This window comes from Panthera leo, chromosome A1 (assembly GCF_018350215.1).
Source record: "Panthera leo isolate Ple1 chromosome A1, P.leo_Ple1_pat1.1, whole genome shotgun sequence".
In the NCBI taxonomy this organism is placed as follows: domain Eukaryota; kingdom Metazoa; phylum Chordata; class Mammalia; order Carnivora; family Felidae; genus Panthera; species Panthera leo.
The window spans coordinates 98,546,984-98,564,319 of NC_056679.1; the positions used below are offsets into that span (position 1 = coordinate 98,546,984).

General features: G+C 36.6%; 1 long non-coding RNA gene across 1 annotated transcript in view; it reads left to right on the forward strand.

Moving 5' to 3' along the window:
* LOC122200174 overlaps positions 1-17,336 on the forward strand; it is a 261,940-nt gene that overhangs the window by 105,108 nt on the left and 139,496 nt on the right. The window contains exon 3 of the long non-coding RNA XR_006193743.1: positions 16,070-16,239. This is a non-coding gene — a long non-coding RNA (uncharacterized LOC122200174). The remainder of the gene's footprint in view (positions 1-16,069; positions 16,240-17,336) is intronic.

Genomic DNA, 17,336 nt, shown 5'->3' on the forward strand with positions numbered 1-17,336 from the left:
TGATGAAGAATGGAGCCAGGTTTCTCACTGTTGGACTAGAAGGTAAGAGATAAAACGTGGAGGGAATTAGAATGATCTATGCGGTAAGGGAATACAGTTAGAATCATCAGTATGAAGTCAACAATATGTATATACTAATGGTGACACACAGAAACCTTTATAGATACACGCATATACATGAGTTAGTATACACATATGAATTTCTGGAAGCAACAATACCCCAGTATTAATGAGCACAATTAGATCCCCAGTCTGGCTTTCTAATACCTTTTCCAATAAAAGGTTCCAGGACCTTTTGGAAAATTGCTGCTTGTAAGACTGGGGCAAGAAATAGACAAGATACGCCTGGAACATCTTTTAGTGCCAGAAAGAAGGAAGTACTTAAATTCAAAGCTGAACATTCTGCATAAAATGTGAAAAGAGTTCCACAATTATGTTTGCCAAGAACATATTTTCACACTTGGAAGAAAGATGTTCATAATGATTGAACATGAACCAGTGTTCTCCTATTGCATTGTATCCCTTTGTAAAAATGGGGAAAATATACCTCTGGGTGCAAAAAATTATGACACAATTCTGCAAATGTTAAATGTATTAGGGATTTTTCTAATTAAGAAGTTGTAATCTCTTCCTCGATTTCACTGACATTTCTCTCCTGTAATTCTTGTTGTTTTCTTCTTGATATTTCCCCTATCTCCTTGTGAGGCTATTAAAGGCATAAAAAGCACGTATTTCCTTCCTGGCTAGTTGGGCACAATGACCCTGGAAAAAAGAAAGACCCTTTCTCTGTCAGACTCAGGCTAAGCCAAGAAACTCTAAGCTCTAGATTTTCACCATCTTGTAGGTGAGGACATAGAACTGTTCCCCAAATGTAACACAGCTGGTGCTCACTAAAATTTTCAGAGGAGAGAAAGCCAATAGTCCCACTGTGCAGCTGAAGGGCTGGGTGTCCACCATTTTGGAGACAATGTGTTAGTGCGGCTAGGAAGAGAGTATTTATGTCAGTTACTGCTGTAAAATCATTTCCTTAAGAAAGCTGAAGAAAGATACATTTAAAGAAGAAAAAGATGAGGGAACAATTGCTAAATACAAGGGGTTTTTTGAGGAGAGTAATGCAGAAGTGGTCTTTTTTCACAAAGCGTAATGAAATTTAAACCTATTCTCACAGTATGGGACTAAAGATAGAGCCTGCTGAGTAAGAGACAGACCTTAGCAAGGAGCAGCTGCAACACCAAAAAAAAAAAAAAAAAAAAAAAAAAAAAAAAGTACTGCTAAGGCCATTCTTGGGTGATGAGGCATTGGAAGCAGAGTATATTGGGGGTGGCTTACCAGAGGAATTGAGCATGTCTACCCAGTGTTGAATGTAGTATGAAGGTTGAGAATTTTTTTTTAATGTTTATTTGTTTTAATAGAGATCAAAAGTGAGCAGGAGAGGGGCATAGGGAGAGGGAGACACAGAACCCGAAGCAGGCTCCAGGCTCTGAGCTGTCAGCACAGAGCCCAACACGGGGCTTGAACTCATGAGCCTTGAAATAATGACCTGAGCCGAAGTCAAGCACTTAACCCACTGAGCCACCCAGGCGCCCAGAGAAACTGGTCATTTAATACCCTTCAACTATAAGAAGAATCTCTCCAATTTTATGAGGCATTCAAAGAAAAGACAAAAGAATTTACATTTATGTCAGGCTATTTATCAGTTTTTGTGGGATATGACTAGTACTGTTGCGTAGTCCCCACTCTCTTTGTAGGAAGCGTTGTGGTAACTTGACAATAGGTATTGTTCATGTTTGTGCAGACGATCCATTAGAAAAGCCTCAAATACCTAATTAATAGTTAAGACCTTTTAAATATATTAGTCTCTTCCCAAATTCTCTTTATAATGATTCTCTAATAATTAATTTCTGTGGCTGTGATTAAATTATTCCTGAAAATCAGGGATAATTTAGTAATTACAAATAAACAGGGAGTAGACTCTTCGCTACAAAGAATAAATGAGGGGATGTAGGCAACCCTCATTGTCCTGATAGGTAAAATCTCTTCTAGATCTTTAAAAAAAATTTTTTTATTTAACATTTTTTGTTTATTTTTGAGAGACAGAGCATGAGCAGGAGAGGGGCAGAGAGAGAGAGGGAGACACAGTATCAGAAGTAGGCTCTGGCACAGAGCCTGATGTGGGGCTGGAACCCACGAGCCATGAGATCATGACCTGAGCCAAAACTGGACGCTTAGCTGACTGAGACACCCAGGCGTCCAACTTTTATATATGTTTTAGAAGACTTCTTTCTTACAGCATATATCAAAGTAATATCTCATATAATCCTCAAAATTAAGTCTGTGTATTACAATTTATCTTTGAGGTCCTAACATTTGTCTTCCAACTCGTTATAACTTTCTCAATAAATTTTAGATAAATCACACCTTAATTCAATATTAAATCCTGTAATAAATCCTTATTAAATGGTAGTGCTGTATTGGAATTTCTGATATCAATCTAGTCAAAAGCTGCAGGAAATATATTTCTATGCTAAGGAGATGAACTTACAGTGAGGAACATAATATTCTTTTTAGGATTTTGATTTTGTGATGTAAAAAATAAAGAAGTTTCAGTCTCTATAAAATGGAGGCCAGAGACTAAACACAAACACAGTGCAGCCAACTTGCTGAATAAATTCATAAAATCAGTCTAATGCATTCTTCAGTAGGTCTAACTTGACAAAGCCCTAATTATACTGACACCCTTAATGCCCAAATCAGAATCCTGCTAGACTGGTTAAACAAATATCTGAGTTTTGTATTCAGTGGGAACAGATACATGATCCATGAAAAGGACCATAGCATATCATGTCCAAGACCTTGAGGCTTAGATTATGTATCCATTTTCATATAAGTTTAGTGTATGCTTTAGCTTTTAAATGTAGCACTGGGGCATCTGGGTGGCTCAGTGGGTTAAGCATCTGACTCTTGGTTTCAGCTCACGTCATGATCTCACAGTTTCATGAGTTTGAGTCCCATGTTAGGCTCTGCGTGAGCAGCACAGAGCCTGCTTGGGATTCTGTCTGTCTGTCTCTCTTTCTGCCCTTCCCCCACTTGTGTTGTCTCTGACTCTCAAAATAAATAGACTTAAAAAATTAAAAAAAGAATGTAACACCAATTGCATTTCTTTCCTCATTAAATGTTATCATTTATTATAGTACATTTATCCCAAGATGGCTTGGCCTATGGTCGACAATTGTAATTCACAATTAAAAATTAAGATTTCTGACTTTCAATTTTCATTGTACTCTCATTGGAATACTATCACATAAGGCATTTGAATCAATAGGCTTTTAATATCTCAGTGTTATATTTCTGTGGACAAAAAATATTCTGGAAACAATGCAGACTTCTTCTAGAAAAGAGTCAAACAGCATCACACTCTGTTATTCCTTTTAGTTTTATCTATTTATATCTGGAAATTAACTGCAGCAAATGAAAGTTACAAATAGAAAGATTCTGAAAACATCATATCAGAACCTGACAAATTTACAGAGTTCAGCTTTACACTGAGGCTGTGCCAATGTGTTTAACTGATGTTTCTAACTAGTCACAGAGCTCTTTTATTTAAATGTATTCCACCACTTTGGTAAGCAGTTTATGTAAAAGGAAAACCATTCTTTGTTTTGATAATATATGTATTCATTTTTAAATGTTCTCTTCTAAACTAGTTTATTTTCTCTTAATGAATTGGCTCTTGACTTTTGAGTCTGGGACTGTGTCATCATATTTAGGTGGAAAATATGTATCTATATGGACTGACTCCTCTCTGCAAACCCACACTTCTTTGACCTTCTTCTACATTAGAGATATATGCAAATTTTATATCTATATTTGCATACAGGTAATACATAATATGTAATATATATTATATATGTGATATATACATGTATCATTATAGATTTATATACACACATATGCATATATTGGTAGATGATAAAACACATCTAATGAGTAAGAATGAGTGAAGTAGTTTAGGTTTTTAAATTTTATTTATTTATTTATTAGAGAGAGAGAGAAAGAGAGAATGAGCAGAAGAGGGGCAGAGAGAGAGAGAGAAAATCTTAAGCAGACTCCTTAACTAGTGCAGAGCCCGAAGTGGGGCTCGATCCCACAACCCTGGCATCACAACCTGAGCTGAAATCAAGAGACAGACACTTAACCAACTAAACCAACCAGGCGCCCCTAGTTCAGGTTTCTTTAGATAAAATATTTTGTTCAGTATTTGGAGTCATGTGACTCTAGATACAAAACTTGCTGTAAGGCACATGTTCTAGGAAACAGATTTAGGCGAATATAAATCAAACCTTTTTGATAGTAGAATGTTGGAATTCTATTCATTCTTTTACTCTTGGGGAGTAAAATAGGAGGGAAATAGAGTGAAGGCTCAAAGCATAATTTAGGTATTTTTACCTTGGTGATATTTTTACCCAGAATTATACTCTTACCTTTTTCTTTGCCATTGACTAAGTAATTCAGACAACAGAGACAGACATAGCCTTTCATAGAACTGCTTGGTCCGCCTTTGAGGAAAGTGCTAATTCTCCCTGACCTGATAACCCCTGACTAACTGCAGTGTTAAACAGCCCACATCCACGAACAGGAGAATTAGCTTCTTTGGGTCAAAACACATTTAAATTCATTGAGATGTAATATCCTTTCCGGTTTATAAATGAGAAATGTTTAACTAATTAAGGGATATCATTGCCATGTCATCCTTCACTGTTTGAAAATGACAAACTAGGGAAGTTAATCATAATGCAATCAGTGATGGTTGGTTTCATCTTGTATTAGTGAGACATAATGCAAATCAGTGAGGATCCAAGAGAAGTTAATGAAAGAATTCCACTTAACAAGGGAAAGAAATGAAAGACAGCTCCTTAAATATTCATTTCAAAGTAACCAAGCTAAAAACTATTTTTGCTACTTTAGCTCAACATACTCATAATAATAATAACCGCCATTTATTCTGACCTTCTATGCTAGTCACAGTGCAAGACAATGGTGATATTACCATATTTAATCCTCATGACAGTCTAATAAATTGAATGATTTTATCACCATTTACATACGAGGACAATAAATCTTGAGGAGCTAAATTACTTACCCAAGATCATCCAACAATAAGTGGCAGAGAAAAAAATAGAAACAGATCTCTGACTTCCAACAGATACTCTGTGACTTTGCCATCTAATACTTCGTTGGTCATCTTTCCTTTATCCTTTTTCTCCTCCACTGTAGCTCATTTTCTGCTTGTGGATCCAGAAGGTCAATAGTGTGGAAGGCCTGTCCCACTTGGTATTTTCTGCTCCTGCTATTGCTTATAAAATGTATTTCCCTAAATACAGGGAGGGCTAGAACAATTCATTCATTCATTCATTCATTCATTCATTCATTTATTCAGCAGTCATGTGTCGATCATCCATTCTGTGCCGGGTACTCTGTTTAAGTGCCAATGATAAAATAATGAATAAATAAATTATCTAAGAAGGAAATAATTATAATTACATTAATTTAAGATTATATAGTTTTGTGTTGTGAAAACAATTTTCCCATTTGCTTTGCTCTAAGTGTCATTACCACAGAAATATTTGTATTCAAATATTTTGGCAAATCTTTTGGCTGGAAGAAATTTCCCTCAGTGTGTTTGCATTCTGATAATCTTATATTTTGGTTACAAGATAATTTCAGATTGTCTCCAGTCAGTATGACTTCTGTGTTAAATAAATTACTCAAAAGAACCTCTAAACTCCTTAATCTGTTAGTACTTCTGCGAAGACTGAACTTGCCTGATGTAATTTTGTAATTACCAACTGTATTTGTCAAAGATGCCTCATCACATCCTTCAGTTTAAGGGGCGGGGTGGGGGGGGAGGCAAGACTTCATCACTCCCTGCCCTGGTATACTTTCCTGAACTACCTTGAGAGAAAAGTACACCGCAAGAGTGGAAATAAAATGCAAAGCTCATGCAACAAATGTACAGCTCAGTATACTGTAGGTCCTTAGAATAATAATCAAACTGGAGACTATTAATATCATCCCTACCCCATTTTCTAGTGTAGAATCGTTATCCTTTTGTGTATGGACCTTCTTTTTCAAAGTAATCCCATATTGATGGGCTATATTCTTGTCTTTTGTCAATTTGGACCTTTGATAATCATTTGAATGATTGGTTCAGGCATACTGAACATACTTCTCATAACCACACTATGTCTTTAGGTCAGTGTCAAATATGAGATACAGTGACATAGCCAGCACATATTTAAAATAATAGTGGGGTGTCTGGGTGGTTCAGGGAGTTAGTCATCTGACTCTGGATTTTGTATCAGGTCATGATCTTGAGGTTCTTGGGTTCAAGCCCTGTATCAGGCTCTGTGCTGAAGCACGGAATCTGCTTGGATTCTCTCTTTTCTCTCCCTCTCTCTCTGCCCCCTCCCCTGCACTGTGCGCGCTCTCCCTCTCTTTCTTTCAAAAATAAAGTAAATAAACATTAAAAAAAGAAAAAATAAATAAAATTATAATATCAAGTTAAGACTATGGTGATAAATAGAAGAAAAAAATGGTTTGCAACTTCTTCAATTGAGTAATGTAGTTATTAAACAGTAAGATGCAGTGATATTTGGAAAATTTTATCACTCCCTGGGTCTGTTAATCAAGTTACATGCTCACATATTCATATTTTTATGAGCACTTGTTTTATTTGGCTTACAATCTCAGAATAATTTTCCTACATCTTAAAAATTATAACCTGGAAAAGAAATTTATAATAGTGGCTGGTTGTTTTAATTGTGTCCTTAGAATTTTGTATCAGAAATGTTTATTTCTACTTTGTTCCTGTTTTTCATCTGTTGAAGTAAAAATACACAGCCTTTCACTTACTAGTTTAGATTGTCGGAAATATGCAGTCAGCTGCAAGGCATATTTTACAGAGACCCCTGGATAATTTTCAAAATGGTGAAAAGCAAACCAAAAAAATGAAGAAATTTCAAGAATACACAAGTTTGAAGTTTCCGGTGTAGTTCTAGACTGTAAATTAAAACTTTACAATTGACAATATTATGTTTGGATTTAAAAACTCCAGAAGTTTTCTTTCATTTGCTTTAATGTAGTGTTTGTTCTCTCTCATCTCTGGTTTCATAAAATTACGTTGTTCTAAATCTGGGGAATGTTAGATTTTAGAATTCAACTGTCTTCTTGAATTCATATACCTAATTTTGTTTTATAATTGTATTAGTTTTCAATGCTGCTGTCACAGATTAGTACAAACTTGGTAGCTTCAAATAATATATACTTATTTTCTCATAGTTCTGTAAGTTAGAAGTCTGGTGGGCATAGCTATTGTTTCTGATCTGGGTCTTACAAGTCCAAAATCAAGGCACTAATCATCCTGGGCTCTCATCTAGAAGTTTCCAGGGTCATTCAGGTTGTTGGCAGAAAATGTTGAATGCACTTGAAGGGCATTGATCTCATCTCCTTGTGTCTGTCAGATGGGAGCTGCCCTTGACTCCTAGAGATCTCTCTCTCCCTTCACTGTACATGGGTCTATGTGCTGGTGATGGCACATCTACTGTTTCTCCCTCTTGTAATCTTTCTCACATCCCTTCCTGCCACATATCATTTATTCTCAGACAAAGTTCTTTGTTTTTTAATGGCTCATGCAATTAGTTTAGGTCCACCTGGATAATCTAAGATATCTCTATGTTTTAAATTCAGTAATCTTAATTGCATGTGCAAAGTCCTTTTTTTCCAGGGCACCTGGGTAGTTCAGTCACTTGGGCATCCCACTTTGGCTCAAGTCATGATTTCACGGCTCATGAGTTCGAGCCTTGCATCAGGCTCTGTACTGATAGTTCAGAGCCTGAAGCCTGCTTTGGATTGTGTTTCTCCCTTTCTCTGCCCCTCCCCTGCTCACTGTCTCTCTCTCTCTCTCTCTCTCTCTCTTTCAAAAATGAATCAACATCCAAATCTTTTCTTCCAGAGAAAAATATATTCATGTTTTCTAGGAATGAGGGTATGGGCATCTTTGAAGATAATTAATCTACATACTATAACAGTGCCCTATTTTTTTTTTACACCACTTAATATCCCTAAGATGGGATGAATTTTAAAATTAATATTATATCATAATGTTATATGCAGGAATTTTTCCTGCCATATATAATATACATATTGTATACATTACTGATTATTGTATATAACAATACATGTTCCCATGATTTGTTAGAATCTATGAAATGTAATTTATTTATGCTAACCTTAAATATCATGTAAATACATAAGGAGCTACCAGAACTCATGAATTAAAAAAAAAAAATCCCAATAAGAAATTAGATAGCTGACATGAGCAAACAACTCACAAAAAGAAATCTTAATGGAGAATACATGTACAAACACTTCAAGTATACTGGAAATCAAATAAATTTACCTTAAAAGAAGCTTCAGTACCTGTCAAACTGTAAAAATTTTGAGTGCGTGATTTTTATTGTTCATGAAGGAAGTAGAGTAGGTGGTAGAAAAAGTTAGAGAAGCCAATTTTGTAATATATTTCATAAGATTAAACTCTTCAAATATAGTAACTCTAGGAATTTTTACCATGGAAATATTCAAAGACCTGCACAAAGATTTATATACTTATTTCATACACATACACATATAGCAATTTGATCTACAATAATGAAAAATTAAAAAAAAATCCTATTGTCAATTAAAAAAAAATAAACTAGTGGTTATATAAATACTTGCTTAAAAAGAGCACTTGCAGGGCCAGTAAAAGTAATGCTGTATCAGAATCTCTAAAGAGAGAGGAAAATCTGCATGAAATACCAAATGAGGAGAGTAGCTTATACAATGGTAGGTATAGTAGTTTTGAGGAAGAAAGAAAAAAAAAACAAACAAGCATTGATTATCCATACCTTTTGCTAATTTAGGTAGAAAAAAGGGTCTCTTTTTTGTTCCCTGGCTGGTAACTCCACTCCCAATCTGAAATCTACTCTCTTCCAGACTTCCTTTCTCAGTCCCTGTTCCCCATTATTTCCTCTGATTTCTGCTTTTTTTTTTTTTTTTTTTTTTTACATTCCCAACTTCCATTCCTATCAGTATTTAACAATGCCTTAGTCACTGCAGGAAAATACATATATACATCCATAAGTGAATATACAAACAAATTAATAAGACCCATGCTGTCCAAGTAGTGTGTGGGGAAATAGGTTCTACTTACATAAATGGGTTAGAAAAAAGCTTAGGGTGGAAAGCTGCCACCACGGGGTGAAAGCGCCCAAGGCTAGCTAAAGAGATATTGTAATGGGATCACGAGTAAAATTACTTTCCATCTGAACACCAATGTACCTTGATCACAAACTCCACTTGCCCACCCCCCAAGACCCTTTGCTTCTTACACACACAAGTTAATGATTACTACCTGATGTTTTTCTCCATGTTCATGTGTGTAAGATCTTGTTTTCTTCACATTCACTATGTGGGTAACGTCTTGTGAGCTCAATAAATACGGAGATGAAACCCCTGTTTGGGGCTCTTATCTCCTCCTGGACATTAGCCTTTCTTGTATTGAATTCTGCATCTGTTCTTTTGCTGGACAAGAGAGAACTCCAGACTCATAGTCTGCAGCAGTAGTGCATCTTCTCTCCTTTTTTTTGATCATGGTTTAGAATTTATTTTTTACCTTCCGAGTTTTATCCTGTTTATTCTTCAGCTCGCTTCAGTTAATCGACAATAATATACATTTATTCAACAAGTAGTTACTAACATCTTTTGAGGTCCAGTTCCATGTTTGCAAAATATGGATGTGACTTATACATAGGGCAATATATCTGCAGTAATGTTTGGAGATAGAAAATACATAAAAAGATAAGATACTGACAAGTACAATACAGAGGGTTAAAGTAGGTTTTTGCCACAGAAAGTGACTAAGATCTATTTTAACCCTCTATATTGTACTTGTCAGTATACTACAATTATCTGATTTTTTTTCCTCTTAAGGATTGGTGTGCCTGTGATGTGGAAATGGATTATGGAGGCAGAAGAGCTGCCAGGAAGCTCTTGTAGGATGTGGTAGTTATTGTAGTGGCCTGAGCAGGGATACAGAGAATTGCATTGACACAGCACATGTTTAAGAGACAGAGTTGCTTTTATGTTAAAGAGGAAGGGATGTGAATGATAGGGGTAAGGATGGCAGATCATGCTGGAACAACTGGAAAGATAACAGTCATCTTTTTCAAGATGCCTTTGGATTCTAACTTTACCATGTTTTTGAAATGGTTCTGGTAAAGGCCATTAATGTTCTTTTAAATTCTAAATCCAATTAAGAATTCTGAGTCCTTTCCTCTCTGGACCCCTCTGTACCTTTTAGCACATAAAATTACTCTCTCCTTTGGTTTTATATCTCTACCATTTATCTCATTTTCCTTTATGAGTCTTCTGCTGCTTCTCAACCCTTAAATGTTGGGATTCTTTCCCCTAGAGTTTCTTCATTATTTGACCCACAGTGCCTTTTGAATATCAATGCTGAGAGCTTCTCATTTGTGTTCCCAACCCAGTTATAATTCTCCTGACAGCTCTATCTATATACCATACTACCTACTAAACACCAGTGATTTTAAGTGCTGGAAGCATTTCAATAACCCAAATTCTCTTTTTCTGTGTCCATATTGTGCTCTCTTTTTTATAATTCCTTATTTTAAGAATACCTCCACCATCCACAGTGGGCTTGTGGTAAATTGAATTACTAGTCTCTGTTGCCCACTGCCCTGGATTATTATATGTACACACCCTTGCCATGGCTTCATGGTGGGTACACTTCCCATTCATTGCCATATGACTTGCTTTCACCAGGACAGTGGTGGTATTTATGACACAATTTAAGGTTTAAAGGCTGTTGGATGGACTTCCTTATGACTTTCTGCCTTTCTTGATAAGAAGATGATACTTCAGGTATATGTTGGTCCAACGAGGATGAGAGGTGGAGCAGACTTGGACCCAACGTGTAGTGTAGAGTCAAGCCCAGTTGTGCTTGGCTAGTGTAGAAACAGCAGCAATGGCATGAACAGGAAACAATTGTGTCTTGTTGTGCACCAGTGAGGTTTAGTGGCTCTTCTTTTGCCAAAGCCAAGTCATACTAAGCTCAAATGAGAGACATAGTAGTCATCCCTGACCCTTCTTCCTCTGTTGACAGTCACATGGAATAATATTTAAATCTTAACTGTTTTATTTTCTTGATAGTTCTTATAATTCTCATTACCTCTCTATGACCTAAAATCCATTACCATCTTTTGACTGAGCTACACTATATTTTATTACTGATTTCCTCCATTGTAGTATGGTCCTTTCCCAACCCCTTCTCATCATGCTTGCTAGAGTGATCTTTCTTAAAAGGCACACTGATCAAGTCCTTCTAGTATTTACAATTCTTCAGGAACCACCCATAACCAAACTGAAAGAATAAAATCCCAATTACATCGCTCACCCTGATTCTCATAATCTGGCCTTTGTCCACCTCTGCACCCTTATTTCTTACACTGTCCCTCATCTGTACCTTGAACTCCTGTACCACCCTGCTCATTTTCATTTCATTTCATTTCATTTCATTTCATTTCATTTCATTTCATTTCTTTAATGTTTATTTGTTTTTGAGAGAGAGATAGAGAGAGCACAAGTGGAGGAGGGGCAGAGAGAAAGTGAGAGACAGAATTCCAAGCAGACTCTAGGCTCTGAGCTGTCAGCACAGAGCCCAACACGGAGCTCGAACTCATGGACCATGAGGTCACAACCTGAGCCGGAATCAAGAGTCAGATGCTCAACCAACCAAGCCACCCAGGCACCCCATCACTTTCATTTTAAAGCGATTTCATATGTTCCTTACATCTTTACACATTTTCACCCCTATTTCCATCTCATGCCTATTTAATCCTTACCTTTCCTTCAATTTCAAATACTACTTTATCCGCATGGTTCCTCCATGTGCCTCACCTTGTCCATCTTTATTTAGGCGTCCTGTGTTGGGTGTGCATCCATGGTCATCTGCGGTTGCTTCTATCAGCGCCTGTGAGAATAACTGGTTAATTCCTATTTGCTCTTAAAATTTACTTCAGGTGAATTTTCTATATTTTGCTAATTTTTTAATTTGCTTTTTAACCAGCAAATAAGTTTCTTAGGGCCATTACTGATTTTTTTATCTCTGTATTTTGAGATGATTCTTAACACTTCATAAATATAATGGTGGAAAAAAGGAAAGGGGAAGAGGGGAGGGAGGAGGAGAAAAAAGAGAAGGAAAAGAAAAAAGAAGACGGAGGGAAGATGGAGGAGAGGAAGAAAGAAGGAAAGGAATTTTTGGGAGTGAGAACTGTAGCCCAGAAAATTTTCTTGTCACTTAGGAAAAAACTGATGACAATAAAGGTCATCTTCTTCTTAAGCAGTACTTTTCCTTCTCTGCCACAATGATTATGCAGTAAACATTTCTAAAAGAGCATCACTTTCAGTGATTGCAAACTTTCAAGATATATATAAAATATGTATGTAATTATCTCTCTCTATATATCTAATAATAATATCTAATGAATAACTATGATTGTTAGGCCTCTGTTTTAAGAAAAGTCATTTGATAGAGCCATATCTTTTTTTTAATAAGAGAAGTAGAAATTATTCTGAATATCTGCGTTTACTGCATTCTAAGTGGGAGACAATTCAGTAATTCTGAAAAGTATCAGTGAAAACAAGTAAGGATTATATGTGGGCAAGTCACTACTTAGGCAAATCCTCTTGTAATACAAAGACTCACATCCTCATTACCTGTTCATATTGAATAAAATTTAGATATCAAACCTAAGTTCCACAGTCCATCTCTACTCTTGTCTTTTAAGTCCTCTTTCTTCTGATGAACTTTTGAAGACACGTGCTATTTGTTTTCATTAAGACTTTGTTTTATTTTTTATTTTACTTTTTATTATTTTTTGTTTTTTAAAAATATTTATTTTTTTTGGGGGGGGGGTGGGGATCACAAGCAGGGGAGGGGCAGAGAGAGGGAGAAAGAGAATTCTAAGCTCAGAGCCTGATGTAGGGCTCCATCTCATGAACCATGAGATCGTGGCCTGAGCCAAAATCAAGAGTCAGATGCTTAACTGACTGAGCCACCCAGGTGCCCCAAGACTTTGTTTTTCTAGAGCAGTGTTATGTTTGCAGCAGAACTGAGGGGATGGTAGGGAGATTTCTCAAGTACCCCCACCCCCTCATATGTGTAGCCTCCTCCCCCTTAGCAACATCTCCCATCAGAGCGTTCCTTTTGTTGCCATTGATGGACCTATGTCTACACATTACAATTACCCACAGTATGCGGTCCTACCTGTTTATATTCTACATGTTTATAACTGAGGCAGACTTTTCAATCTCTGCATTAGTAGTTTACCTTTACTACATCTTATCGGTCAACTGTAACCTTAAAGCTTATCACTGCTTATGCTTAATTTTGGTGTGTGTGTGTGTGTGTGTGTGTGTGTGTGTGTGTGTGTGTCTGTGATATCTGTAGTGGTGTCCTGTAGTATTTACACATTCCTTGAAAGCAGAAATTATATGTTCCTCCCTCTGACTCTACCTTTGGTGTTCCTACCTCATTCCTCGTACATACAGGCTACTTAAATTAGCCATAAACAGAGAAAGACTTTATTTTATAGAAGAAAAGGTTGAAGTCTTGAAGGGCAAAATCTTTATGGTGTGTTAGTTAGAACCTGGAACTCAAATTTGGGACCCCTGTCTCACAATTCAATTCTGATGCCTCTGCAGGAGGTCTCCTCTATTAATTAGCTCTATTAATTAGCTCCTCTATTAGGTAGTGGTTGTCCTCTGTGAAATAGCCTAGAACACTTACAAAATTGTATTAATGTGAGGCTGTAAGTATGTAATGTAAACATTTCCCTTCAAGTTACTTCAAGGAAATGTCTTCACTCTACCTCATGGTAAGAGATGTAAGAAATGATTAAAGGCAGTATCTCTTGACGATAAGATAGCATTGCAAAAATAATTCATCTATTACATTTCTCTTGGCAGGGCAGCTTGATTTTTTTTTCCTACCCTATAATTAGGATTCTTTTCCTGACTCATTGGTGAGCATTATGGTGATGATGATGATAATAATGGCACTACCATATTATATGCTTCAGAGCTTTATGCATTTACCAGCACGTTTTGGTCCTTATCACACTGATCTTTACCATACTCAGAAAGACAGAATATACAAATATAATGTGCCACAAGGACAAGAGGGGCTGAGAACACGGAATCCCCTTGTTGCCCACTTACCTTTTGTTGCTACTTTACCCAAGGTATTTCTAGAAATATAATTTCTATACAGTTATTGTAGAAGATCTTACATTTTCACTCAGTCTTATGGACAAGCTGCTGTTTTTTTACCTGGGAATTTTAAGTCACAATATTGGTTATAGTTTCTTTAAAACAGAGACCTGACCCTTAGAGGTAACAAGCTAGAATCAAATACTTTATAAGACTTGACAAGTCAGTATTAAATAGGGGTTGTACAATCCTATGTTCATTTCTTTCATGAAATACAGCGCTGAGGTGTGGAAAGCTCATAAATCAATATTTCTGCCCTATCCTTACCCACTCTCCTTTGCTACTCCTTTTACTGTTGACCTGTTACTCTGTTGTCACCAGAGTCCTATGAAAAGCCCTTGTCATCGTCACCTGGCTCTAAAGAGACTCCACCTGATTTTTGCCTTTCAAAACAGAGTTTGTGAGCATAGCAAAACTCTTAACTCTGGACCTGAAGATATAGGTGGTTATTCACTGTCTTCAGACTCACTTGATGATGGCTTCAGTACGTGTATGATGGTGAGGAGTAGGAGTGCTTAACTGTGTGGTTTGGTTGATTGAGTTATTTCTCCACAAGGTCTTTCCATGTTAGCATTCTAAAGTCTGAAGTGTAAATATTTTCATTACTGAAGACTCTGCAGGTTTGTGATTATGGCAACAGTGTTTTATTCTTTGTCCTTCAGTTACTTTTTGAGAGTCTGCTAATCCCAATTTACGTACTGGTGAGTCAGGGAGAAATCTGGTTCTTTTATGGAAATGACTTAGGCTTCATAGCAAATAGCCAGAAAAGAGTGAAATAGTCTGCTTGTTATTTTTCTCAAGGGTATAATAGCATGATAAAAACTTTGGCATTTCAGCTGCAAAATTTCATTTAGAAAATGTGATTCCCTAAACCAGGCTAATCCAATCTTGACAATATCTGAAGAATGAGTGGTTTAGACTGGGCTGTTTAGGAAAAATGTTTCCGCTGGGTCTATTTATTGTACTTCATTGACTTTCTGTCTTGCCAAGTCATTTGGAATCTAACTATCCAGGAGATGATTCTCTTGACTAAAGAAAAAATATATATATATATAATATCACATTCTACTTCTTATAACAATTGATTTGCTTATAATTAGCAAAAGTAAGCTGAAGACTTAAATGGGCGCTAAAGCTACAATATTAACAATTTCCATATTGAGCAAATGTAGAAAGAAAACATAATTTAAACTACCATTTTTTAAATGTGGAGTTTCAGCATTCCTTAAAGCAGTTAATATATGTTCTGAAGTTCCATTTTGAAAAACAAATAACATGAATCAACTACGACTTGGCTCCATGATCTGAAATAATGATCTCAGGTAGGAAATCAGTATTTCTATTCAGCCAGTTCAAAAGGTAATTTTTCAGTGTGTTATTGTAATGGAAACTTACAGCCTACTTATGATGAAAAATAACTTCAGAGTCTGATAAACTGTGTTGCAGTGTCAACTCTGCTTCTTGTTATCTCTGCAGTTTTAGGGTGCTTAAACCCTTTGAGTCTTGGTTTCTTCCATCATTTAAAAAAAAGCACTATTTCTAATTTCCAAGGATTTCCTATCATTTCAAGGTTGGAGCTTTGTGACATTTATTTGTTGGGTTTCTAACTGTAATTTAGAAGTGTAATTTTCTGCGTTCTCCAGGGTAAATTCACATCGAGAGTATTGTATCCCTGTTTCAGGAGGAAGATCTAAGAAGAACTTACCTTTGGATGAACTATTTTCAACTATGGCCTCTTAGGAGACTGTGGTCTCTGCCTGCTCTAATCCCAGTGAGGAGAACACCTGTCCCCCAGGTGTTGCTAACTGCTCATTGTCTTTTCCACAGGACCAGGCTGCAGCCAGGGCCCAGGTAAGAACACATTTTTTTTTCTTTTAGCTTCTTAACTTACCCATCCTGGCTCCCTCCGTCTCTTTGTACTAACAGCACCCCCTCATTCCATTCCACTCAAAGCAGTGTGTCAAGCCCTGCTTCTCACATCCTAAGCAATATGTCATTAAAACTGATGAAAAAAAATACATATATGTTGTTATGTTATGTGTTATGGGAGCCCCGTGCTTTGGTAGATAATGTAGCCATTTCTGAATTTGATTTCTCGTTTTTTAAGTCAGTGGGTATCTAATTTTGGGTAGATTTATTAATCTCTTGAAGTTTATTTATCCTGAAGGAGGTAAAATATTTTTGCCTGGGCGGCCACCACTGATTTTGACAACATAAGACTTAGCAGATGTGAAGTTCTTTCTCTTTGTGTCCATTGCTTTCTGTTCCTTCTGCCCTGATCTTTGCTTTGTTCTAGTTTGCCTTGATGTTTATCCTTTTTTACCCTTTATTTTTTCATGGTCTTTTTTGGAATACTTTTCCTGTCTGTGAGGCCAGGGAGTCTGCCATAGGAGCTGACTGTGGGAGCATCTCTTATTTAGGATTCGTGGTATAATGGACTAAGTAATGTGTAGTGTTAAAATTGAAGGCATTGGGAAAATAATATTGGGTCATGTAAATCCAATGAATATAAAGAATCAAGCCCTGAAATTGGGATTAAGAAACACTGGATCCAGCAGGCAAATGGGGATACCGATTGGAAAGAAAGACCAAAGAAGAGGCTTCTGCTCTGTGTTAAGCTCGACTTGCTCTGGGAGTCATCTTACAGACTTGGGTTCTTTCCAAAGGTTCATGGACATTAGGAAAACTAAATCTTCTGATGGTCTGAGGTGAATACAGTAATTGCCTGGGGCAAGCTTTATCAGCAGCTGGGGAGGACAAAAATGACCTGACTCAGTGAGAGGTTATTATAGAACAAAAGAATGCTAAGGATTAATGTCAATAGCAAGTAGAGGTATAGGACTTCAAGAAGACAGAGCAATGGTAGTGAAATACTAGTTAAATACCAGTGAAAATGAAAGAATGGTAGAAATCTTGGTAACCACTGCCCTACTAGATCAGTCCCAGGG